This window comes from Leucoraja erinacea, chromosome 12 (genome assembly GCF_028641065.1).
Source record: "Leucoraja erinacea ecotype New England chromosome 12, Leri_hhj_1, whole genome shotgun sequence".
Lineage (NCBI taxonomy): Eukaryota > Metazoa > Chordata > Chondrichthyes > Rajiformes > Rajidae > Leucoraja > Leucoraja erinaceus.
In genome coordinates, this window is record NC_073388.1 from 493,645 (window position 1) to 506,409 (window position 12,765).

General features: G+C 47.1%; 1 protein-coding gene across 1 annotated transcript in view; it reads left to right on the forward strand.

Annotated features, from left to right (window-relative positions):
* The first annotated feature begins 6,136 nt into the window (after positions 1 to 6,136).
* Positions 6,137 to 12,765, forward strand: part of LOC129701968 (interferon-inducible GTPase 5-like) — a 61,276-nt gene continuing 54,647 nt past the window's right edge. Inside the window, exon 1 of the mRNA XM_055643427.1 lies at positions 6,137 to 6,614. The gene's annotated coding sequence lies outside the window, so the exon portion shown is untranslated. The remainder of the gene's footprint in view (positions 6,615 to 12,765) is intronic.

Below are 12,765 nucleotides of genomic sequence, written 5' to 3' on the forward strand. Positions count from 1 at the left end.
ACACTGAGCCGTATCACCACGGACGAGCTCCACAGAGACAGAACAAACAATGTATAATGTTTTCAAACCCTCCTTGATTAAAACTTTAAACCTGTCACTGATTCTGCGGAATTCCTGGCCTGCGACTGATGAAAGTGGCGATAATTCGGGATGCTACTGAGAACCTGGAGGCCAAGTGAAATACAGGAGTGGCCACGTCACAAACTAGCCACCTGCCCAGCCCATCAAGCGCCACCTGAGGTCCAGTCCGCGGGACCCACATCCATCTCATCAGCCACCGTGTAAACAACAGAACAGGTAGGGGCCCTGAAAGATAGTTTCCCCCTCCCCTCATCCCCCTTCCACCCCCCCCCCCCCCCCCCCACATAAAAAGTCTAGACCTCCAGAACAAAAACACTTTAACTAACCAAAAATTTAAAAAAAGAGATGAAAAGACGGACAGCTGCTGGCTGGGCAGCCGTGCACAGGACAGTGCCCCCTCTCTGAGTTGGTGTTTAAGGCCGGGGAACGCCCATGACCTTTGTGGAGTAGGGAGCTGTATTGGAGAGAATAAACACGTCTAGTGCACACAACTTGTGTCCGATTAGTTTTTGGCTGGACTCCTGCGAGTTCCCGCCACACAATGACATTTTTATTTACTGCAGATTAACAAGTCCATTAATGCACCAACACAGATAAATATCTAATAATCAAAAATGTTATAAATTATTAACAGTAATACAAGGTAACCATAATGGCGCAAAACCAAAGTCCATAGCCAAAAATGCAGGGCATAGTAGATCACAGTCGCTGAGGTCAGTGTCGTGCAGTGTTCAAGAGCCTGATGGTTGTTGGGAAGTAGCTGGAGGTCACAGTTTTCAGGCTCCTGTACCTCCTTGCCCACGGTAGCAGCGAGATGAGAGTGTGGCCCAGGGTGGTGTGGGTCTCTGATGATGCTGGTGTGGGGGGGTCAGTGTGTGGGGGGGTCAGTGTGTGTGTGTGGGGGGGGGGGGTGGTCAGGGTGGTGTGGGTCTTAGAAACATAGAAATTAGGTGCAGGAGTAGGCCATTCGGCCCTTCGAGCCTGCACCGCCATTCAATATGATCATGGCTGATCATCCAACTCAGTATCCCGTACCTGCCTTCTCTCCATACCCTCTGATCCCCTTAGCCACAAGGGCCACATCTAACTCCCTCTTAAATATAGCCAATGACTGGCCTCAACTACCCTCTGTGGCAGAGAGTTCCAGAGATTCACCACTCTCTTTGATGATATTGGCTGCCTCCTTGAGACAGCGACTCCTGAAGATCGCTCCTTACAAGACAACTCCTTCACCCCAGCAGTTCAAACCTGATTCTTGTCTTTGGCAGTCATTAACTTTGTTGACATATTACGTGTCTTGAGTTTTGGATTAGACTCTTCTCAATTCAAAATTAAATTTCCTCGCTGTGCTCAACTGATGTCTGGCAAAAAGATGAACAATTCAGTTAAGCAGCTTTGATGATACTTGGAGCCAGTTGCTTCAAGACTCTGAGATTGAAGTTACTGCCTTGAAGACAACAATATAAAATCTAATACTTGCTTTAATAACTGGAGTTAACACATTGATAATGTTGGACCTTGGCTTTTGTCAGTACTTCTGCAGCTAGTGTTGAGTTTGTGATCTTGCATATCACTTGTTAGACAAGCAGGTACTTACAAGATAGAACAGTACAGCACGGGACCAGACCGTTCGGCCCACAATTGTGATTGCAAACTAATCCCCTCTACCTGCACATGATCCACATCCCTCCATTCCCTACACAAGTGCCTGTCTAAAAGCCTCTTAAACACCACTATCGTATCTGCCTCCACCACCAACCCTTGGGCAGCATGTACGAGTTGGGCTGAAGGGCCTTTGACCGTACTGTATGACTGTATCAGTCCGTTCAGTTTATTTAAAGGTCACGTGCACCGAGGTACAGTGAAAAGCTTTTTGTGGCATAGATAAGGTGAATGGTCACAATAATTTACCTGCATAGGGGAGTCTAAAACTAGAGGGCGCAGGTTTAAGGTGAAAGGGAAAAGATTTATTATGGACCTGAAGTGCAGCTTTTTCATAAAGAGGGTGGTGGGTAAATGGAATGAGCTGCAGGGGAACTCATTCTTTCTCTCCAGAGGTGCTGCCTGTCCAGGTGTGTTACTCCAGCTTTTCATGTCCAGTTTCATATCGGCATGGGACTAAGATGTACTGTGACAGGAGCCAGTGCCTTTTGCTCATAATTCAAAGACCATTTGTTAAATTAAATCTGTTCTTGTCATTAATCGTAACCTTTGTGGGTTTGTACGCTGACAGTCTGTCCTTCCATCAAAGTCTGGAGTGATCGATGATTGATCATAGCTCGCCTTCTGTGACATTTGGGTAGTTGAGCCTGAACCACCCGGATTGTATATGTGTGGCTCTAGCAGTTGCTCTGAGACAGGAACAATGATACCTGTCTCTCTGGACATCAGTCTTGCTGGAGCTGTGTGGATGGGTTTGTTTAGGATAGTTACCAGTGGCTGGTGCTCCGTTTCTATGGTTACTGGATTGCCAAAGATGGAGTCGTTGAACTTAGCACACGTGAAGACCACTGCCAACAACTCCTTTTCAATCTGTGCATATCTGGTGTCAGTGTGTGTCACTGTTCTGGAAGCATATGCTTGCAGGAAGGAAACCCTGTCTGTCGCATGTACATCCATGATAATCACGAACACACAGACTAGATACGTACAGATCCAAAAGGAGTAGTTCGGAGCAAAATAATGATTGTTATTACCAGTTCATACATGAGGGATCTGTTGAGTTTAGTTTTAGTTTAGCGATACAGCTGGGAAGCAGGTCCGTTGGCTCTGATCCGCATCGACCAGCGATCCCTGCACATTAACACACTATCCTACACACACTAGGGACAATTTTACATTTGTATCAAGCCAATTAACCTACAAATCTGTCGTCTTTGGCGTGTGGGAGGAAACTCTAGATCCGCAGATCACGGGGAGAACGTACAAACTCCGTACAGACAGCACCCGTGGTCAGGATCGAACCCGGGTCTCTAGTGTTGTAAGGCAGCAACTTTACCACTGCGCCACCATGCCACACTGTGCTGTGTGACTCTGTGGTTCCAATAATCTCACCGTAACCTGAATGGAAGGTTACACGAGGAACCATGTAGAAGGGGCACCAGCCTCTGAAGGTGAATCATTCTGAGAATGGCCTGTAGCTGGGCTCATCACTCTCACTCTAGGAGGCTAACTGGATTTACAGCCACATAACACTGAAACAACACAGCATTTCTATTGAATTTCCAGCTAGATGTCAAGTTGGGATTGTTCAATTGTATTTCAAGTGAATTGTTGATGATGTTTGGAGATAATGAAGTGGTTAAATCATAAGGTCACTGCTCCATTATTCTGTAGTGTTGCATCATATTCTCCACTCACAAGCCCAGCTCCTTCAGCTAGTCTCAAAACAACCACAAACTGCCTCACTAAAGCGCTCAGCAACATAACATTTTTTACCAGCGACCGAACCTCAGACGTTTAATTTGTACACATCTATCCTGATGTTAAGATGCTCTAGAATATCACTCAACAGGAGATGGGAGTTAGTGGAGTCATTTGAAAGACATTATTGTCTTTCAAATGTGGTGAATCTGTGGAATTCTCTACCCACAGAAGGTAGTTGAGGACAGTTCATTGGCTATATTTAAGAGGGAGTTAGATGTGGCCCTTGTGGCTAAAGGGATCAGAGGGTATGGAGAGAAGGCAGGTACGGGATACTGAGTTGGATGATCAGCCATGATCATATTGAATGGCGGTGCAGGCTCGAAGGGCCGAATGTCCTACTCCTGTACCTATTGTCTATGTTTCTATGTTTCTATGATCCTGAAGCTGATCACTGGATTGTTGTCACTGCTACATCGCGTTCCTTGATCAGAGCTCCCGATAACGTCTTTTCCGGCTTGTCGCCTCCCCTTTGAAAACCCAGGTGCCCGAAGCAACCACCCCTTGTTCCCAGCCCCCAAGGAGTTCCCGATACTGACCCGCACTGGGAGGGGTTGGGAGAAGGGCTGGGATGGGCGCAGTTGGAGGGGATTGTATGTTTGACCTGCATAGAGCAGCGCACAAAGTCAATGTCGTCGAGCAGGGATGACCTTCTCAAACAGTGTTCAAGGCCTTAACAGCATATACATGGAAACACCCTGAGATAACCCAAAGTGTTCCATGATTTACAGCCTCACAGCCTTTTTATATTCTTTATATTCTTGCGACACAGTGGGTTACATTCAGATTTTACATTTTTGAAAGGATCAGCGATGAACCTTGAACTTTATGTTCCCTCTTAATTAGTAAACCATTTTCCAAGTTGTCTTGTAAATTGGTTCAAAGGGCGATGTTTCTTATCCCATTATTTATATCCCTCAGCCTGGTTATTTTTTTTAAATCTTTACTGCAGCTAGGTGTGCCTTGTACTATAACCACCTGCTATCTCAGCCCAGTGCCTATCCCAGCATGACCTTTGAGTTCCCTATATTTTGATAGTTTTGTTTCTCGTCGTGATCCAGGCGTTGATAAGATAACGCATTTTCCAAACTGCCCATAGATCACGGAACAATACAACACATGAACAGCTCCGTATATGTGTGTTGTTCCCACCCGTACAAGATCTGACTTCAGCGAATTCTCTCTGGATAAGAACAAATCACTCCACCCTTTGCACCTCGTTACCGCTCAACTCTTTCTAAATTCGAAAGGGTAACATGACATTTGCTTAGCTGTAATAGACAATAATAGACAATAGGCAATAGGTGCAGTAGTAGGCCATTCGGCCCTTCGATCCAGCACCACCATTCAATATGATCATGGCTGATCATCCACAATCAGTACCCCGTTCCTGACTTCTCCCCATATCCCTTCACTCTGCTATCTTTGAGCTCTAATGGGGTGATGTTCAGTTGAGTTTATTGTTCTGTGTTTCCCAGAGGTGGGTGGTCTGTGAATATTGCAAAACCATTTGGGAAGAAGGAAATTCCTCAGGTGCTTGCTGTGGTAAACGGAACATCAAAAGGAAAGTCTGTAAATAAGGAGCAGATTAATCTTTGTTTGTTGAGCAACTGTCTTGCCAGATATTTGTGTTGTGTTTTAAAGTTTTCTTAAACAGACCCAAACCTGGAGCTCTGTGTTTTGCTGCGGTTTCCATAAACCACACAGCACAGTTGGCCTGGGAGACGGGATGCGGGAGTCTTCTACAGGTGCACAGTAGAGAGCATGCTGACCGGTTGCATCGTGGCTTGGTTCGGTAACTTGAACGTCCAGGAGCGGAAAAGATTGTAGAAAGTTGTGACCACTGCCCAGTCCATCATCGGCTCTGACCTCCCCACCATCGAGGGGATCTATCGCAGTCGCTGCCTCAAAACGGCTGTCAGCATCATCAAAGACCCACACCATCCTGGCCACACACTCATCTCTCCGTTGCCATCGGGAAGAAGGTACAGGAGCCTGAAATCTGGAACATCCAGGTTCAGGAACAACTACTTCCCCACAGCCATCAGTCTATTAAACTCGACATTAAACAAACTCTGAACTAAAACAGCCTGTTGCACTGTCTCTGTTTATTTATTGTGTATGTATATGGTCTAGAATATCGACACACTGAGCATTATTATGTTCTGTATTATGTTTACATATTGTGTTGTGCTGCAGCAAGCAAGAATTTCATTGTCCTATCTGGGACACATGGCAATAAAACTCTCTTGACTCTTGTGGTGGATTCCCAGAATGACTGGCCTGTTCAATGAGAAAGTGAGCCCATATTGACTGGGATTTGGAGAGGCGACCCAGTTCAAAACTGTAGGATTATGGGATGGGTTGACAGGGCCGTAACTGTGAAGCTGTTTACTCTGCGGGCAGTACTGAGAGCTGGAATAATGGCCATGGAGGAATATGTTCATTCTTGACCCGACAGTATTCTGACAATCTAACCGTTGTCAGCTTGTTAAATCAGGACAAGCGCATTGGCTATCCAGTCAGCAGAACGACAATACATGATTACAATCAAACCGTCCACAGTGCACAGATATATAATGAGGGAATAATGTTTAGAGCAAGGTAAAGTCCAGTGAGGGCTGTATAAACAAAGTTCAATGTGAAACATGCAGTTCAATGTGTTGTTATCTCAGCTAGTTTTGTGTTTGCTAATAGCATCACGTGACAGACACCATTCCAATCACAGAACCAACCAATCCCCGTCCACCGATACTCTCGTCCACCTAGCGGAGCTGCTCCACCCACAACAACTTTTAGTTTGACTCCTCCCATTAAGGAAGAAGTGTCTCGACCCGATACGTTGCCTTTTTCCTTCGCTCCGTGGATCTGCCTCACCCGCTGAGTTTCTCCACCATATTCAGCATTGATTATATTCTAGTCATCAAAGCTAATGACTGTTAACTCACACCCTACAGTCGTGTAGATGTGTTGGTTTGAGAGATGAACCCAACTTTCTTCACTGCCTGCTGTACCTGCACGTTGACTCGGAGATGCCCCGTCATCTGACCTCCAGCAAGGCAGCAGCTGACCACAAGCCCAGATCTCCGCGACTCCTCGCTCTCCTGCAGGTAACGTGGACATGTTGTAATGGAATACAGGGGTTAATCAAACTGGAATGATTCACGACCTGTTGTGAAGCGGAAATATTTTCAGACAATTGACCAAACGGTAGGAAGCGACTATAGCGGGAAGCGGGGTGTTTACACTGTGCCAGTGTTACGGGGTGAAACTGAGACACGTTCTACGGGGGGTTGTGTTAAGGACCAGGTCATATTTGTAAAGTGATAGCCATCGAAAACAAATGGGATTTGTGGCAACGTTTTGATGACGCTGTAAGTAGCGGTGATCTGGAACCTTGTGGCACCTTTGCCCAGTCCGCCTGGATCTACCTGATCTCACGGTTGTCAAGCACTTTAATTCCCTTTCTCACTGGCTTTTCTGTCCTAAGCCTCCTCCATTGTCAGAGTGAGGCAAAAAGCAAATTGGAGTAACAGCATCTCATATTTCGAGTGGGCAGCTTACACCCCAGCGGTATGAATATTGATTTCTCTAACTTCAAGGAACCCTTCCATTCCCTCTCTCTCCATCCTTCCTCCACCCAAGTGGTACCAGTTTCACAGTCGTCTTGTTGAGTCTCATTGTCTGTCTGGGTGTAAGTGGTCCTTGATAGTGCAGCTGTTCTGTGGGATGGACTGAGCTTCATCAACTGCTCTCCCTAAATTATTGCGGTCTCGGGTTGAGCTGTTCCCAAACCAACCTCTGATGCATCCCGATAGGACACTCTCTGTGGTCCATCAGCAGATATTGATCTATCTATTATTCAGTAAGGGAATAATAGATTCACAAGCTCTACATTTGTGTTCTCTCTTGGTGTATGAAGTATGTTTCATATGTCATGTCGCCCCACCCCCTTAACCTCCCCACCAACCCCCGCTCCCGCCTACTCTGCAACATAAGACATGTGAGTCATAAAGTCGTACAGCGCGGAAACAGGCCCTTCAGCCAGACTTGCACAAACCACCAACATGTCCCATATACACTGGTCCCACCTGTCTGCGTTTGGCCCATGTTCCTCTAAATCCTGTCATATCCATGTACCTGTCTTAATGTTTCTTAAATGTTAAAAAGATCCCCTGCCTCAACTACCTCCGGCAGCTCGTTCCATATACCCACTACCCTTTGTGAGAAATCGGTAACTCTCGGATTACTATGCATTTTTTCCCCGTTCACCTTAAACCCATGTCCTCTGGTTCTCGATTCCCATTCTCAGGGCAAGTGATTCAGTGTGTCTCCCAATCAATTCCACTCATGACTTTATACACATCCACAAGATAGAAACATCGAAAATAGGTGCAGGAGGAGGCCATTTGTCCCTTCCAGCCTGCACCACCATTCATAGTGATTATGGCTGATCATCCACAATCAGTAACCCGTGCCTGCCTTCTCCCCATATCCCTCGATTCGGCTAGCCCCAAGAGCTCTATCTAACTCTTTTTTAAATTCTTCCAGTGAATTTGCCTCTACTGCCTTCTGTGGCAGAATTCTGCAAATACACAACTTCCCGGTGAAAAGGTTTTTCCTCATTTAAGTTTTAAATGGCCTCCCCTTTATTCGTATACTCTGGACTCCCCCAACATTGGGAACATGTTTCCTGCATCTAGCTTGTCCAGTCCTATAACTTTAGCCGTTTCTATAAGATCCCCCGTCATCTTTCTAAACTCCTGTGCATACAAGCCCATTCTTTTCAATCTTTCCTCATATGTCAGTCCCACCATCCCGGGAATTAACATGGTGAACCTACGCTGTACTCCCTCAATAACACCAATGTCCTTCCTCAAATTAAGAGGCCAAATCTGCACACAGTACCCCATCTTCAAATCCTCTTGTTATGAAGACCAACATGCCATTAGCTTCCTTCACTGCCTGCTGTACCTGCGTGTCTACTTTCAGTGACTGGTGTACAAGGACACCCAAGTCTCCTTTTTCCTAATCTGACACTATAGACTTGATGGGAATATGAGAGCCCTAAAAAGGGTAGACAATCAGAACCGTTTTCCCTGGATACAAAAATTATAATTGGTGACATATCTTTGTGGGACGAAGTTCATGTGTTGTACCCGTCCTGCCCTTTTGATGTTCAATTACATCAGAGAACTTCTGAGTAACTTGTCATTGCAAACCGGGCAGAAAATGTCTTCAGGTTTCAGACTCCGCCGACCTGTGGGATGTAATGTCTTTCTTGCTCACATTTAGCTATTTACTTCTTCGAAGTAGATTGGGATTAAAGATTACTGGGGGGTCTGAGGAACTTCAATATGGGAAGCTATGTCTCTTCCACAGGGGCAGCCGACTGGTGTTTGGGGAGTGTGTAAGGTGGCGCACCCTTATCAACACACAGACTGGGCCATGCGTGACCCCGTGCATGGTCACCGGCGTTTACAATGTGGTCTCTAATGCCCCCTCTCCGCTTTGAGCAGTCCTGGGCTAGTGATTGGCTGGTTTCAGAGAGAGAGAGAGAGTTGCATTTCTTCAAGAATGCTTTCAAACGTTTCCTAAATCTTTGACCATGGTCACAGATCAAAAACCCGCCAATTATTGACCAACTCTTTGCTGGATGGTGTTTACTGTGAGTCAGAACTTAATTCATTCATTGTTGCTCATACTTTAAATATATATATATATTAGAGATACAGCGCAGAAACAGGCCGTTTGGCCGACCGAGTCCGCACCGACCAGCAACCCCCGCACATTAACACTATCCTACTCACATTAGGGACACTTTACATACACCAAGCCAGTGTGGGAGGGAACCGAACATCTCGGAGAAAATCCACGCGGTCACAGGGAGAACGTACAGACTCCGTACAGATAACACGCGTACTCGGGATCGAACCCGGGTCTCCGGTGCTGCAAGCGCTGTAAGGCAGCAACTCTACCACTGCGCCATTAAAAGAAAAAGAAAAAAGACACAACACATTATAGAATTCAACATGAACTCCCCCCCCCCCCCCCCCCCTCCCCCCCCCACAACAGAATCAAAAATCACGGACAAATATTATCTATATTACTAAAACTCTGTTCTTGACCGGTTTTGGCTTTCTGTGCTGCGGTTTCCGAGAGTACGCCGCCACCTACGGCCGTCATTTTTGGCCACCTCGCTCAGAGCCCCCCTCCGCCGCCTGTGTGCCGAGGATTTTTCCCGTCGATGAAAATTGAGAGATATTAATGTTTTTACAACATTCCCCATTCTCTCTGCTGCCCCCGCTGGAGGGAGGGGGAGGGACTATAAAACCAGGAATTGGTGTGCCTCAATCAGTCTCTGCAAGTGGTGTGCCTCAATCAGAGCTCTGAATGACACTGACAAAAGTCTACAGAACTGTGAGTACCCTTAATTTGGTTTGAAAATGAAAATATGGTTAGAGGTAAAAAAAAGCACTGCCTGCAAATGGTTGTTTGGGTTTGGATTGAAGTAAAAAGGCACTCCCCCCCCCCCCCCCTCCATCTCCTCCCCCCCCCTCCTCCCTCTCCGCCCTACCCTCCTCTCTCCACCTCTCCCCACCCTCTCCTCTCTCCTCCCCCTCCTCCTCCCCCCTCTTCTCCAATCCCCCCTCCTCTCCCACTGTCCCTCCCGTAAATCCCCCTCCCCTCCACACATCCCTACCCCGTCCCTGCTCCCCACCTCTCCCCCACCCCTCATCTCACCCCCCTCAGCACTCTCTCTCCCCCCCCTCTCTCTCTCCTCCCCCCCTTCCTCTCTCTCTCTCTCCCCCCTCCTCCCCTCCATTAGCGTGAGTGCGGGAGGAGGGGTGTGGAGTAGTTCGTGTGTGATGCTGCATGCCGCCTCCCCCCCCCCCCCCCCCCCCCACAACCGCACGTTGGGGGAACAGACCCAACGCGACTGCACTTGGTCTAGTAGTTTTATAAATGTTCACAAAAAGCGAGACTCAATTTCATTTCCACATTAATCACTTGCAGAAGTAATGACAAATACGACACCGCTTTTGCTGCCCACACGGCCCTTAACTGAAGCGACTCTACACTTCGGGTGAATCCCTACCCTGGCATTTCGTTTCATTGTCCTATCTGGGATACATGGCAATAAAACACTTGACTTAACTCTTGCTAGCCTGCATGACCCTGCATATCTATCTATGATTCATATTCTTTATCCACAAAGCACAACAAAGTTCATGTTACACAAAGTGAACACAACTGAAAGTATGAATGGATGGGAAAATGTGCTCAGTAATCTTCACCCCGAAGAAGGGTCTAGACCTGAAACATCATCTATTCCTTCGCTCCATAGATGCTGCCTCACCCGCTGAGTTTTTCCAGCATTTTTGCCTACCTTCCATTTTTCCAGCATCTGCAGTTCTTTCTTAAACAGTAATCTTTCTTATTGACTGCGAGCTGCAGATGCTGGTTTAACCCGAAGATAGACACAAAAAGCTGGAGTAACTCAGCGGGACAGGCAGCATCTCTGGAGAGAGGAATGGGGATGTTTCGGGTCAAGACCGTTCTTCAAAGTCAAGTCAAGAGTCAAGAGTATTTTATTGTCAGATGTCCTGGATGGGCAACAAAATTCTTACTTGCTGCAACACAACAGAATATGTGAATATAGAATAGAATAGAATGCCTTTTATTGCCATTCAAACAGCTTGGTTTTGAACGAAATTTCATTTTCTACAGTCTTAACAATTAAAACCCCCCAAGACCCACACTTAACACAATTTACACAAACCATCACAGTGAATCTCCAATATCTCCTCACTGTGATGGAAGGCAAAAGTCTTATCTCTTCCTTTGTACTTCTTCTGCGGTCCAGCAGTCCAACTGCAGCGTCGAGGCGAACTGGGGCTCCCGATGTTAAAACCCCCGGCTGGCGATAGTAAGTCTCGTGGCCGTTTCAGCCATGTGGGGCAATATTAGGCCCGGCTCCGTGTCCTTTAAACCCCGCGATTCCAGCGGGAGAATTTGCCATTGCAGGAGCTCCGAAAATCAGTCTCCCACCAGGGACCTGCGAGCTCCCGATGTTACCTGCCCACAGGGCCTGCGGCCGGAGCCTCCGAGCTCCAAAGTTGGGTCGCCACCACGTGTCACCACAGCTCTTCCCGCTCCGAAGGCGGCCGGCACCGCGATGGCAGGTCCGCAGGCTCCACGACTGGAGCCCTCAGGTTGGTCCCGGCTGGAGGCCGCTGCCGGCTCCATGATGTTAGGCCCAACGACATTGGAGACCTGACAGGGGAAAGGTCGGGTCCCCATACAGGGAAGAGATTAACGGTTTCCCCCGCCCCCCACATATACACAGCTAAAAAAATAATAAAACTCGAATCAAACATACATTTAACAAGACAAAAATAAAAAAAGACAGACGGACTGCGGTCGAGTGCCGCCGTCAGGTGCCGCCACACCACCAACATGTAAACGTAGTACATTACAGGGAAGAGGGAAAAAAAGAAAAGTTAAATAAATAACAAGTATAGTGCAATAATAATATAGTCTTTTGTAGTTCAGAGCTCAGAACGTATTTGTTGTTGTGTTTAATAGCCTGATGGTTGTGGGGAAAGCCGCTGTTTCTGAACCTGGATGTTACAGTTTTCAGGCTCTTGTACCTTCTATCCCGATGGCATCGGAGAGATGAGTGTGTGGCCAGGATGGTGTGGGCCCTTGATGATGTTGGCAGCCTTTTTGAGGCAGCGACTGTGATAGATCCCTTCGATGGTGGGGAGGTCAGAGCCAGTGATGGACTGGGCAGTGGTCACAACGTTTTAGTTCTTTCCGCTCCTGGACGCTCAGGTTACCCAGCCAAGCCATGATGCAACCGGTCAGCATATTCTCTACAGTGCACCTGTAGAAGTTTAGGAGAATCCTCTTGGACATGTCGAATCTCTGTAATCTTCTCAGGAAATAGAGGCGCTGATGTGCTTTCTTTATAATTGCATCAGTGTGCTGGGACCAGGAAAGATCTTCAGAAATATGCAGGCCCAGGAATTTGAAGTTATTGACCCTTTCCACCATTGTCCTTCTGATATAAACGGGACTGTGGGTCCTCATCCTTCCCCTACCAAAGTCCACAATCAGTTCCTTGGTTTTGCTGGTGTTGAGAGCCAGGTTGTTGCGCTGGCACTGTTTGGTCAGTCGGTCGATCTCGCTTCTATACTCTGACTCATCTCCTTCAGAGATTCATCCCACAACAGTGGAGTTCGCATTATGTCTGGC